This window comes from Hylaeus anthracinus, unplaced genomic scaffold, assembly GCF_026225885.1.
Source record: "Hylaeus anthracinus isolate JK02 unplaced genomic scaffold, UHH_iyHylAnth1.0_haploid 11994, whole genome shotgun sequence".
Taxonomy (NCBI): domain Eukaryota; kingdom Metazoa; phylum Arthropoda; class Insecta; order Hymenoptera; family Colletidae; genus Hylaeus; species Hylaeus anthracinus.
In genome coordinates, this window is record NW_026534341.1 from 7,378,427 (window position 1) to 7,400,157 (window position 21,731).

A 21,731-nucleotide genomic window follows, 5' to 3' on the forward strand; every position below is an offset into this window, starting at 1 on the left:
AATCGATCCATCGTCTTGGTGGGGTTTGTCCCCTGGTGTTGTGACATAGACTTCACCAGTAAGATCTATCAAACCTATCATTTAATTTAGACAAATGTCTTTAATAGACACAGAGGGTACGAATATTTACGGGACTGGCTGTATGTATATTTTTTTTTAAATTTAAGAATGCAAATAATCCAAGTGAAATAAGAAAGGTCTATTTCCACCCCTTAAACTCCAACAATAAATATATTAATATAGAGGGAGAAGTCCAAGCTACCCAAGCCATCTTTCTCGTTCATCCTCGAACTACAAGCCTTTCCAACCCCCACTTTGAAACGCATCAAATTAAAGTACGCAAGAAAATAGCTGAATGTTTCGAGTCGCGTATAAACCTCAACGATAAAAGAATTCTTTCCATTGCCTCTGCTAACTCCTCCAACACCTTCTTAAACGCTTGACAACTATATCCCTGTAATGATAATGGGCTTGAAGTTTTAATCGGCACGCTCTGATCTCGGTCGACCCCGGAGCTGCGGGGTTATCCAAAAATCTTGGACCGAGGGACCCCCTTTCATCGTCCGCGCGCACCTCGAAAGCCCCGTCGTCAGCGAGAGTTAATTACCCCCGCGCTCTGCTCGCGACGGACGGGAACGAGATTCGAACGGACGACAATGGCAGGAAGGCATGAATTACGCACGGGAGGCCAGTTGTCGCCGGGCCACTCGTTAGATTCCTTCGATACCAGCCGCGGGGGCCGGAGGGCAGGGAAATTAATCGGTTTTACACCGGCTCGACCGGCTAGGGGTTGGTCCGGCCGAGCCTGTCGGGAGTAGAAGCCTTTGGCGGCGGGCGGAGAAAAAGCAGGAGGGGTAGCCGCGATTAAAATCGCATCAGACCGACTTTGATGCACGAAATGCCCGCGTTACCGGTCTGCGCCTCGAGTAGCCACCATGTTGAGTGTACGTGCGCGCCCCTCGCAACGTCGGAGCACGCTGAAAGCGTTGTCTTCCATGCTTTCGTCCCCCGACCGCATCGTTTCCAGTCCGTTCTGGGCTGCTGTCAGAAAAACGCGAAGCTCCGTTCGCTGTTGATGGGCTTATAATTGCGGGAGTATTGCTCTCTGGAACGGGAGGAACGAGAAGGGTTCCACGATGTTCGAGATGGCGCACTTAGCGATGGGCGCTCGAATCTGAAAGAGATTTAAAACTTTTAGGCTATTCGTAGAGTTTTTCCATTATATTTGATAATTATTTGTGTAAAATTATAGTTATAATTCGTATCTGGCGTCGAAGATCCGAAGCGATTCGATTCAGATTCGAGCCCTCCGCTAGGCACGCCTTCCGCTTCTAGATGCACATGTCTTTGCGCGCGCTTTGCATAAAGATAGACCTGGACGCCGCTTATTGAGCCCGCTGGGATGAAATCGCGAGATAATGAGCGTCTCCGCTTTCCCCGACGTTTATTTATCTCGGGCGAATGGTAAACGCTGAAGGGTCTCTACATTACGTATCCTTGTTGGCGGAAATGTTTCAATCAGGCAGCAACGAGTATGGCTCGGAGTACGCAAGGATTTAATGCTATGCTTCTGCGAAAACATTACGAGTTTGCGGCAACGGTTTCAGGTAATATAAATCATTGTTACATTAGCGATAAAGTTAAACCTTGCGCGAAGTACGCGTGGCCAGGGTCGCGAGGAAAGACACGAACCGATTAGAAAGGAATAAGTGGAGATTAAGGGAAGGTGGTCCCAGGGAATGCACGAGTGCTCGATTACCGTCTCTCGGAGGTCGCCGAGATGGGGGTAAAAGGCGCGTGTTTGGAGACTGAAAGAGGAAGGACGAGGAAGGAACAGAGGGAAGACAAATGCCGGGGCCATCAGTGCGCCGAGCCATTTCTGCCTCATTGTGGACTCCATTTGCGACTCTTAGATTGCCGGTGAAATATCTCGCCGCGGTGATGGAAAAATCGCTAACGTAGGGAACTGGCAAAATAAAAGTAGCGGCATTTCTCACCCGGAGGGGGCAACTACGAGTGGTTGCGCTAGCACGGCGCCCGGTAAAGAGACCGGCGCCCGAGCAAAAACCGAAAAGCGATAGAACACCGTCGCTCCGCGCCACCGAATACAACCGTAGCCGAGGCAACACCCGAAAGAAACTTCAGGGACGTTGATGGAGTCTCGAGTGTTTGCTCTACTCGCGACAAATGTCCTGCCCTGTCGTCTTCGCTCCTCTTGTCGGCCCGCGTCTTGCCGTTTCGTGGACCATTCTGCTTTTTACCCCTTTCCGTCGCCTGGCCACCATACTATCGGGTCGATACGTTTGTTGTCGATCGAGAAATGTCGACCTGCCCATTGCGAACTTTAAAATAGGCTCTTTTCCCAAATCGTTATCATAGAGTCAGTTATAGGTTTTCAATTTTCTTTTTCATTTATACTTCTTCTTTTGCCCACATGTGGGTAAATAACATAATCTTGAATGCAAGATGCTAAAGACAATAAACCTGGTTAAGATTCATGAATTTCGATAACGTTCTAAAAATAAATACTACGACAAACGTTACATTATGCAGATTTCAATTGTCCCAAACCAAACTTTGATTCTCATAGAAACATTCACAAATATTCATGTGACGATTAACGTGTTAATTGAAACGACGATTACAAGATCCCACCACTAGAATCCACCACGCGATCCCAGACGAGTCTGTCACAGTCGGCGGCGCGATCCAGGTCACCCCGCAGTCCAAGAGTCGGCGATCAATCATCGTACATCCTCGGCCAGTGTGCAACATTGTAACTTTCTTGAAAAGTAAAATCGCCACGGTAGATAACGGCGCTAGTCGTTTGCTCGCCTGGAACTCGCGGCGTGGCGCGAAAAGCGAGGAGGCGAGAAAGAAGAGGAGCGATAATAGACAGTAGAAGCGACGGAAAGCGACGGACGAGGATGGAGAGCGCGATATAAGGAGCGGGGTGTTTTTTCGCGCTGTGATAGATGGGCCACGGACCGAACCGGTAACAGAAAGCAGCGAGAAAGAAATCACGAGCGGAGGAACCCTATGGGGACGCGGTGGCGTCATTAGGCTGCTCCGACGAGAGCTAATGCACCACCGTTCGTCGAATTTCGCCGCAGGCCTTTGGAAAAACCGAGCGAGGTCAGCATGTGAGCCTGAGCACGGACAACGACCACGGCCGCGTAAATGGCGTCTGCGAAAGTTGCCACGGTTTCTGATTCTTCGCTCTGCCCCTTCGTCGCTCGTAGAAATTCCACAGGTTCGCCAAAGAAACTAGCTGATCCGTGGCGGTGAAAACGTCGGAGCAGCTTGCGCGTAACGAGACGATTGTGTCTGATGCTGCGATCGCATGCTCGAAGATAAAATAGTTCCTTGGAAATTGTTTCTCAGCTAGGAGTATTCTTCGAAGCACTGTTACACCCTAGACAGCCATGATTAAAAAAAATTGGACACACACGGACATTCGCACACATTTGCTTTTTCTTCGAAACATTATATTTACAGATGATCTTGTGATGTTTAGTAAATTGTCGTCTATTCCTTGTGAATAAATTTGTGAATTAAAATTAAGTTCCGCGCAAATTTACCTGTTTGAGACGTGCCTCGAAGATGCTTGGGATCCACGTACAATTGATTGACTGCACAATTTGACGGCCACGTCTGCCCATTACTAGCTGATTCCACTGCGACCGTCTTCGTACGCAAAATCAACGTAGACGACCTCGTTATTTCTAGAAATAAAACGAAGGGTCACCTCTAGGTGCCATGTATGATGTATACATCCTACCTCTACCTACCTACTTTCAAAGCACACAATCACCTCTCCAGGATGATCGTGCTGGCGCTCGTTCTGCGGCCAAAAACATCGCTCGTAACGAGAGCACCCCGGAACAGGGTCTCCCAGGGAGCGTAGAAAAAGGAAGGCGAGAGCAAGAAAGGAGGAAGAGCCAGGGCCGAAGGGATGGCGATGGAGGGTTAAGCGCCGGAGGGATCCAGCAGGAGAGGAAAGTGTAATCCCAGACGATCAGTGTGCGGCAGATTCGGCCTTAATGAGCTCCAGCAATGATAAATGACGCTGTGGGCCGCGCCTCTCTCTTACCGCGTTTATCCTCCGCTCGGAATAAGGTGTATCCTTGTACGAGGTACGGGCCCAGTCGACGTACCTGGTCTCCGCGCGACTGTACGCCCGTACGACGGCATCCATCCTGGCGAGCGACGAGCCTTCCATCTCTCGTCGTTCGTTCCGCGGTGTAAAAGCTTCATCTCCGCCTACGATCCCTCAAACTCGACTCAGGGATCGAGGGGAATTCAAAATGGCAACCGCGGCTGGACCTCCCTCGAGCTAGTGACAGCCATCCATCCTTCGTTCCAGGACGTTTCAATTGGGTGTCCTTTCGCGTGCGTCCAGCGGCGTCCGTTCGCCGTTCTGGAATACCGAGTCTTGTACGGATCCCTGGGAACACTGCCATGTTTCTACGACGAATGGGAATTTATCGAGCATCCTCTCCTGCTATTCCTTTCGACCATTCGATGGACGAGGTGTTGTTTCCTCGGGAATCGGAGAGAGCGAACGAGGAAATGATGGGATGCTGCCGGGGGTTGGACTTTCGAGTTTTAGTTTTCGTGAGTCACTCACGTATTTTTTTTTTTTTGTACCTTTTGATTAATGAGTTGGGTGATTGGCTCCTTTGAACGGATAGATGAAAATGTCTTTATCGTGGAGGTGTATTAGGTAAGTACCTGGGTTGAGAACTGCGTGGATACCTTATGTTTTAGCTATTTAGAGTAATTCAAACAGACTTACTTAAGTAATACACACTATTTTATGACTTGGTTGTCTATTTATATAATCACTGCCACATTTTTGGGACAACCTAATACATAGAAAAATATGAAATGCGGAATTTTCAACGATACCAAGGATTCCAATGCCTCTCGAGACCCCCGTGTTTGGTTTCTCAAAGATCTTCCATAGCTTCAACGTCCGAATTGACAAGAACCCATTCATTCTCGTGACGTTTCAATTGTGAAGCTGTTTTCAACCTGTTCGAAGATTCGTGACAGGTATTGATCGGTCGTTTCTTCGATATTTTGGATCGCCGAAATGGCGAGATCCCGGAGATGGGGAACAAATGTTCGAAACTACCTAAACCGTTTATCGACGAATCGCTTTATTAACGAGCGTTCAGGATTCTCGTGGAGCTGCGTATTCCGAAGCAGAAATTCGTTGACTGAAAATAACAGAAGCAAATATTTTGAACGCAAAGCCCTTATTCCTAATTTAATAATATAATTAATACCTTAGTAATGTTTGCAGCTATGTTAGCGACACGACGACTTATCTTGTATTCAAATTTAACCCTTCGTTTACATTATACTCTTCGTTATATCTCGCAGTATATTAACTCCTACTTGAGGTTTTCAAGAATTCTTTTTATCGACATGCGAAGCCGCTATTCTTCCAGGCGTTGTAGCGAATAAATCGTAATATTTCACCGTCGTTAGTCGACGTCGTTCCTGGGTCCGGTATCGTGAAGGAAGTCATTTTCCCGTGTGCCATTAATCGAGGCCAAAGAGTGCCTCTATATTAGCTCCGATCAGGCCTTTGCAGGTGCAGACGGCTATCGACGCCATACTGACAGGTGATCTGCTCTCGATGGAGGATGGTGATCCTTCGTTAATGAGCTCGTTATCCCAAGTATGTACCAACGACCGATTCTCCATGGCTCCGCCAACAACGACCTTCGCCATTCGATATTTCGTCGACAGAAATTGCTTAATAAACTGATCAGATTACTCGCAGTTTCAGATAGAAAAAAAAAACTGTGTTTGCATTACGCGTTAGGTTGTCGCGAAAAGTTTGCAGATTTACATGATCGCTCGACCGATTACTTTAATCTCTATCTCGGGACGAAGGATACGATTAAAACGATGTATTTGCCGAGGAAGACAGGAAATAGCCATGCTTTATTTCTTGGGAGAACGCGAACGACGCATAGCAGTTCGTATCAAAAGATTCTCGTAATCATAGCGATTACAGGTGTAAATATTGACATTACGAAAACAAGCAGCCGTCAGAAATTTGAGGCTAAATTCGATACTCCTGAAGGCTACCCGATAATGGAACGTCTTTCAGAACCTCTGGGCGCTGGTAGATTAAACGATAACCCAATAATCAGGAAACTTTCCAAGTTTCCAACAATTAGCAAGGATAACTACAACCTGACACTGAAAATTCGTTACACAATAAGCATAATTTTCTATCGGAGATAATTCATCAACGTTGAATATTTAAGGTAAGATTCCGAAAATCTCTTATACCGACAAATCTGTCAAGAGAATTTAGACGAAACTTTTTTATTCGAAGACCCCTAAACTGCCTGTAACTAAAGCGAGTTCGAGCTCGAAGACGATGGAAAACGATCCTAACCGTTGCGCCGTGTACCATCTTTAAGAACTCGGAGAACACAGTGTCCATCGCTGGCTGGAACGGTCCAGGTGCACAATGGTGTCTCGAACCCGCTTGGTCTATTCGTTACGCGTCTGCTAGAAAAACAGCGAGCGCAGTTCCACGGCGAAGCCGAGGCTCGCGCGAGATGATCCCGCGAAGCAGCGCAGGATCTTTTCGTTCCCGTGAATGCGGTGCATTAATCAAGCGCCGCGGGCGCCTGACGTCTTAATCCTCGCTGGCCTACGCACCGTCCTTTCTACGCCCACGCCCTCTGTGTACCCATTAAATGGCCGCTACGTCAGCGATCGCGGCCCTTGTGCACGGGCCTTAACACCATTGTTGTGGGATCGGAGGTCCTCTTCTTTTCGCGATCCGAGCTAACGGTACCCGGTTGGTTGCGTCGACGAGTATCGATATTCGCGCGAGATGGTGAACGGCGGTACATGGCGGCGGTTGTTCATCGCACCGGAAAACGGGGAACAGTTATGTCGGAGACGCCTCGGGTAAAAAGTCAAGGGGAGGGTTCGTTCGTTCACCCGGGCTCATTCTGAAAGTATATTCTGGTTGGATCAAAATAAAATACAGCACTATAAGAAGATAAAGGCAGAAAAGACAAGATTCAATGCAGGTATGAGCGAAAACTCGACACTGCATTATGCAAGTGATTATATATCCACGTAGCTAGGGACGGTAACGGAGCCACATGGCTCCGGGTGAGTGATCTCGAATAAATGGCAAATTGACACGGCAAAATAAACGGCAATTCCATAAGAGAAACAACATAAAATGTTCATTCTGATATATGTGCTGTTTGGAGAACGCGTGGTACGCATCCGTGTCCATAGCCAGTAGGCCTCGAATCACCAGTTCGAATCCTTCGATTAAATGTGTATCATTCCCAAGTGTTGCACTCACCCTCCGCTCTGCAACGGATCGTTAAAGGATCATCCGTCGAAATTGAAAACCTGCTCCTGGTCGATCCAGCTACCAGACGGTCACCAACACCGAATGAACGATTTCGAACGAGACACGCACTTTCGCTCCCATTAACGAGATCCTCGTAAACGCTCGGACCCAGTCGATGACCAGGTAGCCAAAACCGCACCGCGGTGGGGAGAAAGGTAAGGAAAAAGGAGCGAACGCGACCTAATCTCACGGTGCAGGCATCGTTTCGTGGGTGTCATGCTTTCACTTCGGTTCAGGTTGACTGCAGAAGGCGATTGGTTCTCGCTGGGCTCCTCCCAGAATCCATTAAGAGCCGAAACGAAGAAACACAGCATTAATTTTAAAACCAATCCCGGCGGAGAAATCGGGCACTGGCTGCCATTCGTGCGAGTTGCTCCGCGCCGTGGAGGAAATCCGTCGAAAAAAAGTCGCCTTAATTGCTCGGGCCGGGCCCCCCCCCCCCCCGCGGATCGGAAACACGCGAGCTGGTTCACCTCGAGGGATCGGTCCTTGTTCTGTCCTTCAAACGCTCCTGTCGATCGTCGATCAACTGGTGGCGAAGAGAACGATTCGTTCCTCAGGAAAAATATTCCTATTATACTACTGGGTGACCGATCTATCTATTCGAATACAAACATCCCATTCGAGTTCGAAATTATTCCCAGGAAACTAATCAAGCCGACAAAACGAAGACAATGGTTCTGTTACATCCGCCCCCCTTTTGTCGTAGATTATTACAGTTCCGTGTCGCGAGTGTCAGATGTGCGGACCTCGCACAGCTGAACTCGGAACCTGATGTCCAAGCTGACTCAGCTGATAGCCATAAGATCGACAACTAAGTATCGTACAAAGAATCACGTTTATCTTAATTTCATCGTTGTTCTTATATATATATGTGGATATAATCCAAAATTCTATAGTAAATATGTATGTGTATGTGTGTGTTAAGTCTGAACCAGTGTCATTCCAATATAAAATAGCTCCTCATCATATGGTAAATAAGATAAGATGCGCTTTAAACGAAGACAAGATCCCGAGAAAGTCCCAGGCGTGCTGCGATATAACAGTTCCTACCCTTCACCCATGCCCTACCGTCCGGCACGCGACCCCGTGGACCCTTCGGAAAACGTAATCGCGACGCAAGTTTAAATCAATCGACGGTTGTACCAGCGATCGCCGCAGAGTCAGCCCTCATCGGGGGTGGCGGAGACGCATCGAGCGTCGTTAACCCCTGCTCGCTAACTCAGCCAGCCCCCGCGAGTCGCGATAAGGCCGAAAACGGGGAAATATCGAAAGATAAACGGAGAAAGGCGCGAGGACGAGACCGGACAGAGAAAGGTCGAAATGAGAAACGTCGAAGGGGAGAGGGGTAAGGTCGAAATCGAGCACAAAAGAGATGAGGAAGGATAAGGAACAGAGAGCTGGGAATAAGAAGAGAGTAAGGTTTAGGTAGCTACTCTCGCTCAGGTTGAAACGAAGGGAGCCGCCCTGTGTTTGTGCTCTCGCCGGGGAGCACAAAGAGAAATGGCGTGGTATTTATCAGTGCTCACCCCCTCTCCCTCTTTTGTCCCCTTTCCAGAATCTCCCGTTCCTCTCCGCAGCTCCCCCGGCATACTCTCTGTCTCTGTCTAGCGCTCCTACGCTGCCTTGCTTCCATTTCACATCCAAATCCATTCGCCTGGCTGCCAAACCATCCCTCTCCCCCGGCAGCCCTCTCCTCTAAGCTCTCTTGATGCCCTTTCGCGCACCACATATATGGCCACTCGATCTTCTCCTCCGCGGGACTTTGACAGCTGTCTAATTCACGTTGCGCGCCCGTTCACCTGTGTACGTGGATTTCCTCGCGCGTCGTTCAATAGACGACCGCTGAACAGCGAGGCGCGGGGATGGCTGGGTACGTTGGAAAAATGAAAGGGGTTGGTCGTGACTCCTGCGAACACACGCGGTGTTCTTTTGTTTACACTCTGCGTTGGTTCATCGGCGCGAGGGATTTATTCTTCTTTGGATAGTTAAACGCTCGGGTGTATTAGAAGCTATCATCGCGAACATTGTGCTCCACCAGCCCGGAACGAACGCAGGGAAATAAAAATCGCGGAATCGGCGAAAATTCGGACGGGTCGTGCTCGCTTATTTGCAGAAACATAAGCGGCGGCGCGGATCACGAGTCAAAACATTACGTAAGGTTTTTAGAAGAGGAGGAGGAAGACTAATAATCTCGAAATAATGTAAGCATAATAAATGGGCGAGCATTAGCGGGGCGCTCGGCAGCCGGCTCATATTTTCGGTGGCGCTGGCTTTGACGTAGCATTACTCCAAAGTGCGTTACATATTACTACCATATATACACACACAGTTCGCGGGGTGCACGCGTGCTCGTCGTGCACGTGCACACGTGAATTTTTACGGCGCGCGGTGGTGTGCCAGTGCGCGTAATATATTCTTCCAGCGACTTGTCCCAACAGAACGCATTCCATTCCGTTTCCTGTTTTCTTCGCGGCCATACGTCGACCGGGCTCCTGGCACGGTCTTAACGATCGTGGATCATAAAATACAGTACTTGTTAATTAAATGACAAATACGCCCGGGCCGCATATTATTTAAGCGTGAACGTATGGGCCGCGACGCGCGGATTACGATCGCGGACGTTCCGCTCCCAACAAATTGCTGCCCGGCCCTGGTGGACAAAACGGGGATAATAATTCGCGATCAACCGCCGAGGAAATTATTATTAAGAGCGATTGTCGAGTGCGCCGGTGCACTCGTGAGTTATGGCGCTCTGTCCTTTCCGTTTCGTTTTTTCTTTCAAATTATCCGAGACGCCGGGTACATACCTCTCGAAGCCAACGCTCTCCGCGAGGTAACGTTACAGATTTTTAAGAGCTGGGAGCTACTGACTTCGGAAGAAAGTCTGCGTAGCATACCAGAGTAATTACTTAATTGCTGTAATATTTAAATTCCACTGAAATGTAAACAGAGATCGAGCCAAGATAAATCTCGCTGCAGTCGTGCAATAATGATAATACACGCAGAAGGCCTAGAAACTGCAATTTGTTATGCTTCGCAATTATATTTCTCGTCCCTCCTCAACCAAGTATCCATCATGGAGGAGGGACTAGAAATATAATTGGGAATTGTAATAAATTGTGTAATACTTCTCGAGCTTTCGATATATTTATTTCGAGTTTCCTGGGATGGTACGCCACTGGACACAGAAATCGCAGCAAGAGAAATTCGCACGCTCGAGACGACCAAAGAGGCGAATATTCTTCCCTTTACTCCAAGGACCACGTTCGTGGCATGCACGCGACTCGATTCGAGGCTCACACGAAGACGACAGACTCCAAGTAGCCGCCGGGCAACGAGAAGCAGAAGAAGAAGACGACGAAGTGGATGACGATGAGGCAGAAGAAGAAGAAGAAGAAGAAGAAGGAGACGACGACGAGGAAGATGAAGATGGGGCTGAAGAAGAAGAAGAAGACGAAGACGAAGAAGAAGAAGAGGAGGGAAGGCAAGAGTGCGCGCAGTCAACGGGTACAGAGACTATCCGAGGTGCTGGTTGACAGCAACAAATGCCTCGGTGCGGGCAAGACGGGGAGCTCGCGCCCGGGACGCCGGTTGCAGGACCAGCTTGAGATATTACCAGGCAGATGCGGTCGCGCGCTGATCAAAGAAACGCTCCTCACTGAGAGAGATTAAATGGATGCTGGTGCGCGCCGGCAAACCACCACGCTGCGGCTACAAATAATAAGTCGAGAGAGAGGAGCCTGGAAGAGAGAGAGAGAGAGAGAGAGAGAGAGAGAGAGAGAGAGAGAGAGAGCGCCAGGACTGCGAGGCACAGGCTGCTAGCCAGAGCCCTAACTCGGATTTGATACATTCCCATCTTGAGGAGTATTGCTCTTGCCGCCGTTGCTCCCTCGGAACCTTCTAACGCGATTGTACTGCTGCTCGACCAGAAATGAGGTCAGCGCCATCGACTTTTCGCGAGGAAAACGACAGCTGTCTAAGCATGTCGCGACAAAGATCGTCAGAAGGTTGCAATTTTCCATTAATTTTTAACCCTTTGCACTCCGAATTATGTTTCAATTTCGTTACCAGCAGCTTCCAACGCATTTAAGTGTTTCATTTGAAATTTATGGTAATTATTTAGAAGTTTTTATATTCCGTTCTATGCAAGCCGTGCAACGTCGAACATTCGACACAGTCCTAGAATTCCTCTAAACGCGAGCGTCCTCTCTCGCAGCATCTTCCCTTATATCTTTACTAAAGCAATCACCCAACGAGCAAGGGCGTTCGAGTAGTTTCCAAAGGAGCGAGCAAGTTGACTGCAATAAGGCAACACGGAATCGTGGGGCAGTAATACCTCGCCGTAATTGGATCGCCGTTTAAAGATCACGTGGAACGAGCCAAAGGGGATCGGAACATCCGTTCACGGATCGGAACGCGGTATTAATCGGGACGAATGGAAACCACCTCGAAGATACTATACCTGTCTCCCGAGCGCGGTGGGCGTTTGTCTTGAAATTCAATTAATTCCCTGACGATGAGTATCTAGTAGAATAATGAGAGTGCGTCTCGACAAGCGTTATCATCGCCGGATTGGCCCGGCGTCCCGCTTATTTAGAAGATAACGACGCCTGTTCGCTAAAACTCACTCTCCTTGAATGGTGTTGTCATTCGTCGCGTACCTCCTACCCTCCGAAGACATCGCGAAGGGTCTAGACGCCGAGTGAACTAGCCAATGAGAGAGACCCTCGTCTCCTTTCAGCCGTTCTCTTCCTCGCACTCGTCCTTTCAGGTTCCTTTCACCGTCACTCCAACGTCCCGCCATCGTCCCCTCGTTTCTCCTACGCCTGGTCCTTCCCCCGTCCCTCTTTGCCCACCTCTACCTTCTCGCTCGGGTTCTCGCGATGAGATATGACTGCCACATTATCACCTGATTATGTTATCACTTTGCATCACCCGTTCCTTTGCCACGCCGGCTGAAACTACCGTTTATCACGACCGTGAAGATCTGCCGGCGGTGAACGGCCGCTGGAACGCTCCTGGCTTGCCAAGATGGTCTAATAATTCCAGCTCGGGGTCAGCGGAACGCCTATTTGTTGCTTCGATCGGTCCCCAAGGTGTTTGTCTTCATTTTCTTGAATCGTGTGGTGAGAGGTATTGACCTTGACGCGGTAGCGATCGTGGGGGAGGAAAGTCCTCCAGTATCAAACATTCTGGACGAATGTTCCCATTCCAATTCAACCTTTCTCTGCGTGAACCAAAGCCTACGCTGTGCAAGCCTTGCGTTCGAACCCTGCGTTATCTTAAATAGTCTCTAAGTCGTCTAATCCTGATCGATGAGTCCGAAAGACTGAGTCCTTCGAGGCGGAGCAATAAGTTCTTCAGGTTTGATATAACATTCTACCGCTGAATCTCTGCGAGGTTGCTACTATATCAACACTGCAAAATAATTCGGTCACCAAATGTTTCTTAGCGAGTTTCGACATCGTCGTTACATTCCACGACACCCCATTCGTCACAAGACAAAGTCCATCCACATAATGTCACCACGGCGTGTTCAATTTTGTTATATACACCTCGACGTGTTGTTTCTGGACGTCAGCCACGCAAAATTCGCGAGAACTCTGCTACTTCAACCGAGATACGAGACATGCGAACGACGTCTCCTAGCTCGAACGTTTCTTCCTACCCGTGGAACAACACGGGTTGCACGGACGGTCTCGTATCTCTGGAAAATTACCATTCAGATCAATTCGAATACAAAACGGTTCGGCTCCGATCGTTTTGATTCGAACGGAAATCCAAAAGCAATTATAGAAAAAAGGGGGGGAAGGAGCCCTGGCATGGCTCTCCCCTGTTCCTGTACAAGATTAAAAACCGCGCAAACATCCATCAGGCCGATACGCCTCCCCGAAGCGTATTCGATCCAGGCGGTCCGTCTCTACCAGCAATTTCGAACTTTTTCCAGCTTGCCTCGGTGGAATCGTGCCGGTTTCGTGGCCGAATGGAGATTCGGGGGGAAAAAAGAGATTACGCGGGACAAGCATAGGCGGTAACTGGATCCGGTATAAACGCGGTCGAGCAGACTGCGAGTTCAGGCAAGCATGGCGTAGCGCTGCGGGACCATCAGGTCGCCCACAGCTCATCGCCAAGCGATCACATCTCATCGCCTCGTACCATCGCAGACTATTACAAACAGAGCGTCCCCGTTGCTCCCTCCCGGCCCCTCTCGCCCTCGGTGGTACCGTATCGCTCCCTTTCTCTCCGCTCGAGCCCTCTCTGCTCGCCCGCTTTTCAACCCCATCGCGATTCCACCTCCAGTCGTACGTATCACTGCCGGCTCTATCAGCATATCCGACCGCTTAGCACCTACTTCCCAGGAGTGCGATACTGCTCGTAACTCATTTGAATTACACATTTCCCCGGGTCCCGCGAAATAACACGCGCGAGGATCCGCGAGGACGCAAATTGCGCCGCGGCGCTCGAATCCTGCACGCACACCGCGATCGCCGATCCACCGGTGATTTTAAGCAGGCCCAGGTGAGCAGCTCGCTACGGCACGCTTGGGTCTGATCGGATTGCGCGACACTTCCTACCGCGCCGCGGAATAATCGCGGGAAATTCCTTGCGCTGGTGGAAACGTCCAGAGGGTGTCGAGCTTTTCCTGATAAGGCGTGACAGATCGCAGTTGATTCAAGCATAACTCTTTAACCCTTTCCACTCGAGCACTAATAATCAGGAATAATGTTTGTTTAGGTTTAATTTTGAAACTCGAAGTGTCGATAAAATGATTGTCAGTGAGGCAAAGGTGACCTGATTCTCAAATCACATCTAAGCTTAGCATCCGTGGCAATGAAATACTAAAATCTCGAGTTGCTGGTGGATCACAGAAAAAAAAGGCTCGAGTCTAAAAGGTTAAATGCATTACAAACATTATTCGACGAAAGAAACGAGTTCTGCAAAAATGGGATAAGATCAGAAAACTTGCGCTTCGTAGAGAAGCAAAACCGAGAGCCGCGTATCCCTACTGGAAGCTCGCGCTCATCGACCAGCTCCCGAGAACGGTGGAGGACTCGACGTAAAAAGATTAGAGCTTCGTAACTGCTCGGAAAAGTAGCTGTTCCGGTCTCGAGAGTATCGGCAAGAAACAAGAACGCGGACGATGCGCGAAAAGTGGCTGCTCATGGCTCTCCGCTGTCTACGGGTCCCTGGCGCCTAGCTTCGCTAATCGCGGCCCATTAAAACGCCCTACCGGCGCGCTCCTGGATCGCGAGTTCGCCCCGCAAATTTTCTCACCCCGATCTTGCTGGTAATGTCCTAACTTTCGAAACCACGAAGACCCGACCGAAGTGGTTCTTAACTCCCAAGTATCGGTAAGGTCGGCCCCGAATGCCTGGCGCCTCGGGCGTTTCCGAGATTCCTCAGCTTCTTTCGCTACTTCGATAATTAGATGTTCCATCTTGATAAATCTTCAGAATTTTTCAATTCACGGAAGACGAGCTGAGAGAACGAAGACGTTACTATTTTTAGAAAGTATTGGAATATTGTTATTTTTCCCTAGCGTTTGCGTTCACCTATCATTGAAATATTTATACCTTCGCCCCACTTTTCCAAACTAATCATGCATCAGCCTAATGAACACGAATATTGACCACGGTCGAAAAAGACAGCCCCCTTAAATAAATTAAGCCCTCGTTGGATGCTCGTTATCTCCCCGTCCTCGTACTTTTCTTGGCCCCTCCGTACAAATGGAGAGACAATAATCACAAGGGGCAAAGCAGACATCGATTCGACGAAAGACTACCCCTGACCGAAGCCATTTATTAGTGGAATGGCGTACACGCGTGGCTGACGATCATCGGTGTCGAATGATCCTTTATAGTTAAGGAGCTAAATTTGTAGCAAACTAATTTAATCTCTTGTTTATACAAAATGATTGCTGAATTCTTAAAAGGAATGCCACATTTACAATTGTTAAGTAAATTAAGTCCATCCTTTCGTCCAGAGAAGTTTATTAGTAAATACATGCATACTACCTTTATCATCTGGCGCCAGTCGAATGGCGCCAAGGATCTTCGCGCGTGGAAAGCCCGCATAATTCCGCCAGCGTGGTTTTCATTAGCGTTACGGACAGTAGGGCGGAAAGTATCGCGAATTCGATCATAAATCTGGGGAAATTTCCGCGTTGAAGGAGCGCTAGCTATAGCCATTCTCTCGGCAAGATATCACAGCGTCTAAAGAGTCGGGGTGTCGAGGAACGAGGGGATGAAGCTAAGAGAAACGATTCGCGCAACGAGGACCGATTCTACGGCGAGCAAGAATTTCCCTAATTATTATAACCCATTAATGCGATGAGCGTTATTATTTTAATGCCCGTGTCTGCCGTCGGCCCCGGGGCTAATTTGCTTCCCGTGAAATCGATTGTGCCGTGTGCGTTTGTACGTTCATAAATAATCAGGCCGTGCTTATGGGATGAAAAATCGGTGCCGGCTCGGTAGCGGCGCGCCGTCCGACGTTATAATAAATCCGTCGTTTCGCGGCTCTCTAACGAGTGCTAGCCGCACGGCTGTCGATTATATCAATCGTCTCGAACAGAAAGCATGCGGTTTTCCTTCCGCGATACCCGACGTTGCGCCCCGTTAATCCCGCGGACAACCATGCGATTTGTTTCCACCGTTAAGTATGCAACGAGGCCTATAAAGGACTACGACGAAAAAGGAAAAGATGGCGAAGCTGTTGCCGAACTTTCTACTATTTTAGAATGTATTCAATTTTAGAAGAAGGAGAAGAAGAATTGAGAACAAGAATTCATCGGAACGGTATAAACCTTGAGCGCGAGTAACGCGCACGCATTGAAATTAGTCGATATTTTTTCGAAAGGGTTGATCCATCATGGCCGACAGCGAGTTCGGAAAAAGTCACCTTGAGAAAGGAGCAACGTTCGATTCCTCTTTCAAATCGTGAGCCTGTCGTCGAACGAGCCCATCGTGTGTAACGTGTGCGCACGGATTCGTTGATAGTTATCATAATAATCCTCGCATTCCTTGCAGGGTCATCGTTAACCACCCACCGATACATGAACTGGCGTCGAACCACGTGTCCTTTACCGGCCACGGGACACGGTGAACTCCGTTGACAGGAGTTTCACGGTTCCACCAACAGATGGCCGTCGTTTAAGCGTCGTTTTCAACCCCCTAAGCCCGAGCCGTAAGCCGTAAGTCTGTTGTTGGTCTATCCTGCGGGCGGCGGTCGGGTATACGGTGGATGAATTACCGACCCGACGTCAAAACGCGAGGATCAGCTTTATGGCCGCTCGTCTAAATAAGTGGCTACGACTCCGTGCTCCCTCGTGGCTGCTCCGCGACGTGTTTATATTTGTCCTGCCCGTTTCGATCCACTTCTTTAAATAACACGTTCCACGCCGCGCGGATCGATCGCCCGTGACGGCAGATTGCCGGGATCGATCGGCGTGCTACCGCTGGAAAATGATAGCGATTTCACGGATACGAGAACGCCTCCGACGTTTTTATAGTTGCAAACGGAGTACGAAAAGAAAACAGTAGAAGAAGGGGTGCAAAGAATAGATCACGTGTTTATGTCCTCGCAACGCAATGGCTCCAAGTGCGTGGCTACAAACTGAAAAAAGGGGTGAGAAACTGCGACGTGAATCACAAAACAAATTTGATATTATAAGGTAAGATAATGAATCTCACCTTGACGGTCTCCTAACAAGGAAAAATTGTGATCTCGGCGGATCTTTGGCCAGAGTCCAAAAAATGTTAAATTGGTAGCGCAACCTTTCGCGGAACAGGGACACCGAGGATCGCCCGATACGCGTACCGTTATCTATCAAAAATGGCTCGGTTGCATACCGAGGATACCAACTGCTAGGCGAACGATAGAGGACCTCGGCGGGAGGGGGCAGAGAAAACAAGCGGCGAGTTTCTTTGAAGATTCCCCGAAAGCTGGCGACCACTTCGCCCCACCAGCAAGACGCCAGACCGCGTGATTGCAGCAATTTCGCCTCATTACAATTACGCTAATATCCAGCCATCAATTAGCCGAGGCTAAAGAGGCTCGCATTAAATAGCTAATGCATCGGCGTCGTCGCGGGCCGCTCGTTCGCTCGCCACGGCTGGGATCAGACGCCGTGGATGATAGAAACGATGATGACTGCCGTGAACTTGGGTTTCCACGGGCCGCCTTAATGACTGAATTACACGTTATGATTGTATCGCAACAACCGCGACGCGACTCGCCGCGCCGCGCAATTTCGTCCACTTATTAACCGCGGGGAGCCGTTTCGTGCTTTGATAATTGCGATCTATGAATCACCGTGATTACGTAGACGGTAGCAAGCGATAGAAAATCGCTCGACTGTAATGCGACCGCGTAATGGGAGCTTTATTGCGTCTCCTCCGCGAAACTGTTTATTATGTCCGCGAGTGAGAACCGCTGTGATTACAGGAGTACTGCAACTCTAAACGATGCACGTCCACCATTCTCTGTTCTTTAGATTTCATTGCTGACAAATGACGCAGGGATCGTTGAAGTGTTTTAGGTCGAGTAGCCTCTTATTTTCTTAGCAAATTGTGGAACATTAAATCCAGATTCTTCGATTCGCGAGACGCTAATTCCGATCGAATGTCAAGTCTGTACTATACCTCGGCTAATAGACAGCGCTGAGATGTAAATAACGGAGATTCCAGGCTGCACAAGCCATTAATTCTCGGTACGTATGAATGACGGGTGGTGGTATCACGCGAACGATATTCCTCTTTACCGCAACGGAAAGATAAACCGAAAGAGGGTTCAACGTTTCACGGCACGTGCTATGATTCTAGTCGCGACGAGGTCTTTCCGCGAGTAGCACCGCGAGCGTCGATAAACTTGATCCTGTCTGATTTATGTTTTCTCTTTTTAGATCATAGATCGCGACGCTCCTTCAATTTTATCGTATCGGGTGTACGAAGACACGTAAACGAGGAATAAATTGTCACCGATCCGTGACGTCTGCGATGGTAACAGATTGTGAACCATCCTATTCGTCTCGGAAAATAACCGTTCAAATTTGTACGTCAAACAAATTAAAAACGAACGGAAGCTTACGGTGCTTAGAGAATTTTTCTCGTAAACAATTTCTCTTTTCCTACTTCTATTAAACCATGTACGAACTTTTTCGAATAATTTGCTCTCGGACGAAGGCCCTCGGGACGCAAAATTTCGCGCAGCGGGTACTAAATGTTATTTCTTTGCGTCCCGTCATCGGCTCGTATTTTGATGATTTATCGTCGCTTGTGTGCGATGCAATACCCTCTACCGAGGCCGTAAGTGCGCGTTTAAACGATAAATCTCGGCAGTCACGGTAGGAGAACCTTTTCAGGTCGCGACACACACACAGAGGGTAAGCCCTAAGCCAGCTTCTTTTGCTTATCGATATCTCCACGGATAGGCACTGTTGAAAGTATTTAAATATCCACCTTAAAAGAATCTTAGGAATACAATAGGGTATGAATAGTTCGAATCTCCTAATTCTTTTATCCAATACTACTTAACCTGTGCAAATAGAATTGGAAAAGCCTCGCATTTTGTTTCTATATAACAAGAACTTACTTTTGTTGAATTTAAACTAGTACTTATTTTCGCAATTTCACCAAATTCACAAATCTGAAACTCATCTTCAGAATTGATTTATTTGGTTTCTTAGTGAAGAGTCCTGAGAGTGCTAATCAACGTGTTAATTCGACCATTTATGTAATCGTTACCCGCAATTATGAAGCAATGGCAAACCTCTCGAATTTGATCGAAAAACAATTAGTGATCCAAATGGACATTACTGGCTGATCGATTGCAATTATTTTCGCGTTGAGTCTCGCGAATGTCGGGGTTCCATCCTCTCGGCTAGACGTCGGCTAGCAGCGGTGTCTTTCAATTACAGTTTCCTGCCACTTCCGTGGACGAGAGCGGATCGATAATAACGCGATAAATCTGGCCGGGTTTTCACGGTCGGTTATAGCAGTCAACTTATTCTTTCGGGTGTTCGTAAACAACGTGACAAATGCCTCGCGCGGCCATTAATCAACTCGTCGTAAATTTGCCCGGCACTTCGAGTGCTTTAATTGGAATTAAAACACGACCAACTCGTTTATATTCGCGCATTGATCTCGGATTACTGCAGCACAACCGCCATGCCAGTCGTGAAACTCGCGCAAATAGGATTACAACACCCTGGATCATAATAATGGAAGCCAAGAGACTTTAAACGAAGAAGTTGACTCGAGTGGAAAGAGTAACTCTTTTTATGCGTGCACACTGATAGCTATTCTCCTAGCACTTCTAACTGTTTCTAAAGATCGAATAGGAATCGTTTCATATTAAGAATCTAATCCACAAAAACACTTCTGGTGGCCTTGTATTCCGTCGCGTTCTGATGCAAGTATCGCTGTGTTTTTGTTACAGATCAGCGAAAATACACCGAGGAGATCGTTCCCTGGCCACGAAGCAGCATTTTTTCTTCGTCTGGTGTCGACGAACGCAACTGCAATAATGTTGCAACCGTAGATTCGAACTTATAAGGGAGTAGCTGAAGAAAGTCAAAGCCTTACACGGGACTTCGCGCGAAATCAAGATCTCGGTTTTAAGGCGGGGGACACGGGGGTAATGGCGTGTGCATTATTCTGATAAATCGCCCCCCGGCTGGCGTCAAACCTGACTGCCGGCTGACAGGAACCTTGGTCAATCGTATCTACCTCTACGCAAGACGTTCGCATTCGCGACCGCGGCAGTTATTCGACGAAAACCCAAGGGAATTTTCGTTTCCTTCGACCGGAAATCTAAATTTTAAAAATGTACCATTATTAAACTTTCCTTGGTCGATATATGGTTGCTTGTATTATGAATCATAGATGTATTGACACTTAACTTACCACGACAGGTCAAATAACCGTTTTCAAACTTTTGTGAACTGTTCTTATGCAGTCAGTCCCATAAGTATTCGTACCCTCCATGTTTATTGAAGAAATTTGCCCAAATTAAATTATAGGTTTGATATTTCCATATAAATTTCTCATTATGAATAATTTATCGAAAATATTAAGCTTACGTTTAATTTAGACGAATGTGCTCAACAAAAATAGTGAGTACAAATAGTTATGGAACTGGCTGTATGTAATATATAAATTACAAACAATTGTTTCATGCATTATTCGATTTAGTACCATGTGAAATATTTGTTGCATCCAATTGAAATAAATGTCTTTAAATAGAAGTAAATATAAATGAACATGACATTATAAAGTTCACAATTGAATAATAACAAGAATATAATTCAGAGAATTGTAATACCGTCCATGTCCTGAATTCCATCCAATTTTTGAAGAATTCTCTAAACTATCCCTCCTAACTCCTTTAAAAATACGCATCGTCGGATCATTCTCGACGAAAGAGCGAGATCTGTTCTGAAGCGAAAGGTATCGAAGACGGCGGGCGTTCCTTCGCGATTAATTTTCGCAACCGAGCGTGCATCCAGCAATTAAGAAAGCAAAGGTTCGCTAATCCGGCCCAGCAACGTCTCGCAGCGACCGCAGGAGCGCTTAGATCGCAAGGTCCCTAGCGATGAACGGACGGTCCAACGGAAAGTCTGCGCGAACCCTCCATTAATCCACGGTCCAGCGATCCGGCCAATCGCGCCGCCTCGAATTTCCGTGGACACTGATTAAGCAACACGAGTGTCAGCTTAATATCCAGATGCCCGATAAAGACCTTACGGCCAAGTTCCGGCGATCGTGGAGCGAGATAGATCGCGGACGCGCATCGGGATCCGAGGGCAGCGAAATATTCTGAAACGAATGGATCGCGTCGCCGTGGACACGGCTACCGTGCATTTATCCGGTCGTTCCTTCGACCGGATCATATTAATCCGTCGCTAATGAGCACTCCCGATCGCCGGTGAGAAAGGCGCTGGTATCATCTTCGGAGATACGAGGGACAGCCTCATTACGGCCGGAGCTGCGTGTGCTTCGTGACCGGCTCAATATTTAACGCGTCTAGAGGCGTTCCATCACCTTTCGATATCTCGACACCTGGCCGGGAGGATTAGGGAACGCCTTTCGAGACTCGCTGCGTTGGATCGCCGCTTCGCGTGGACGATCCAATCGATTATCGCTCACCGATTCACTTGGACCATCCTTTTATTGAAAATCAGAATTTTAAGGGAATCTATTTCGTAGATCCTAAAGTCAGGATGGAGAATCGTGTAAGGTAGAGTATCTAGGTAACGAAGAGTTTTCAAGAGAAAATTGTTAGATTAATAACTAGAAAACAACGCCAACGTTCAACT

General features: G+C 48.0%; 1 long non-coding RNA gene across 1 annotated transcript in view; it reads left to right on the forward strand.

Moving 5' to 3' along the window:
* The window catches only part of LOC128888950 (uncharacterized), an 86,574-nt gene extending 65,966 nt beyond the window's left edge, over window positions 1–20,608 (forward strand). Inside the window, exon 3 of the long non-coding RNA XR_008460350.1 lies at window positions 19,853–20,608. This is a non-coding gene — a long non-coding RNA (uncharacterized LOC128888950). The remainder of the gene's footprint in view (window positions 1–19,852) is intronic.
* Window positions 20,609–21,731: the final 1,123 nt, after the last annotated feature.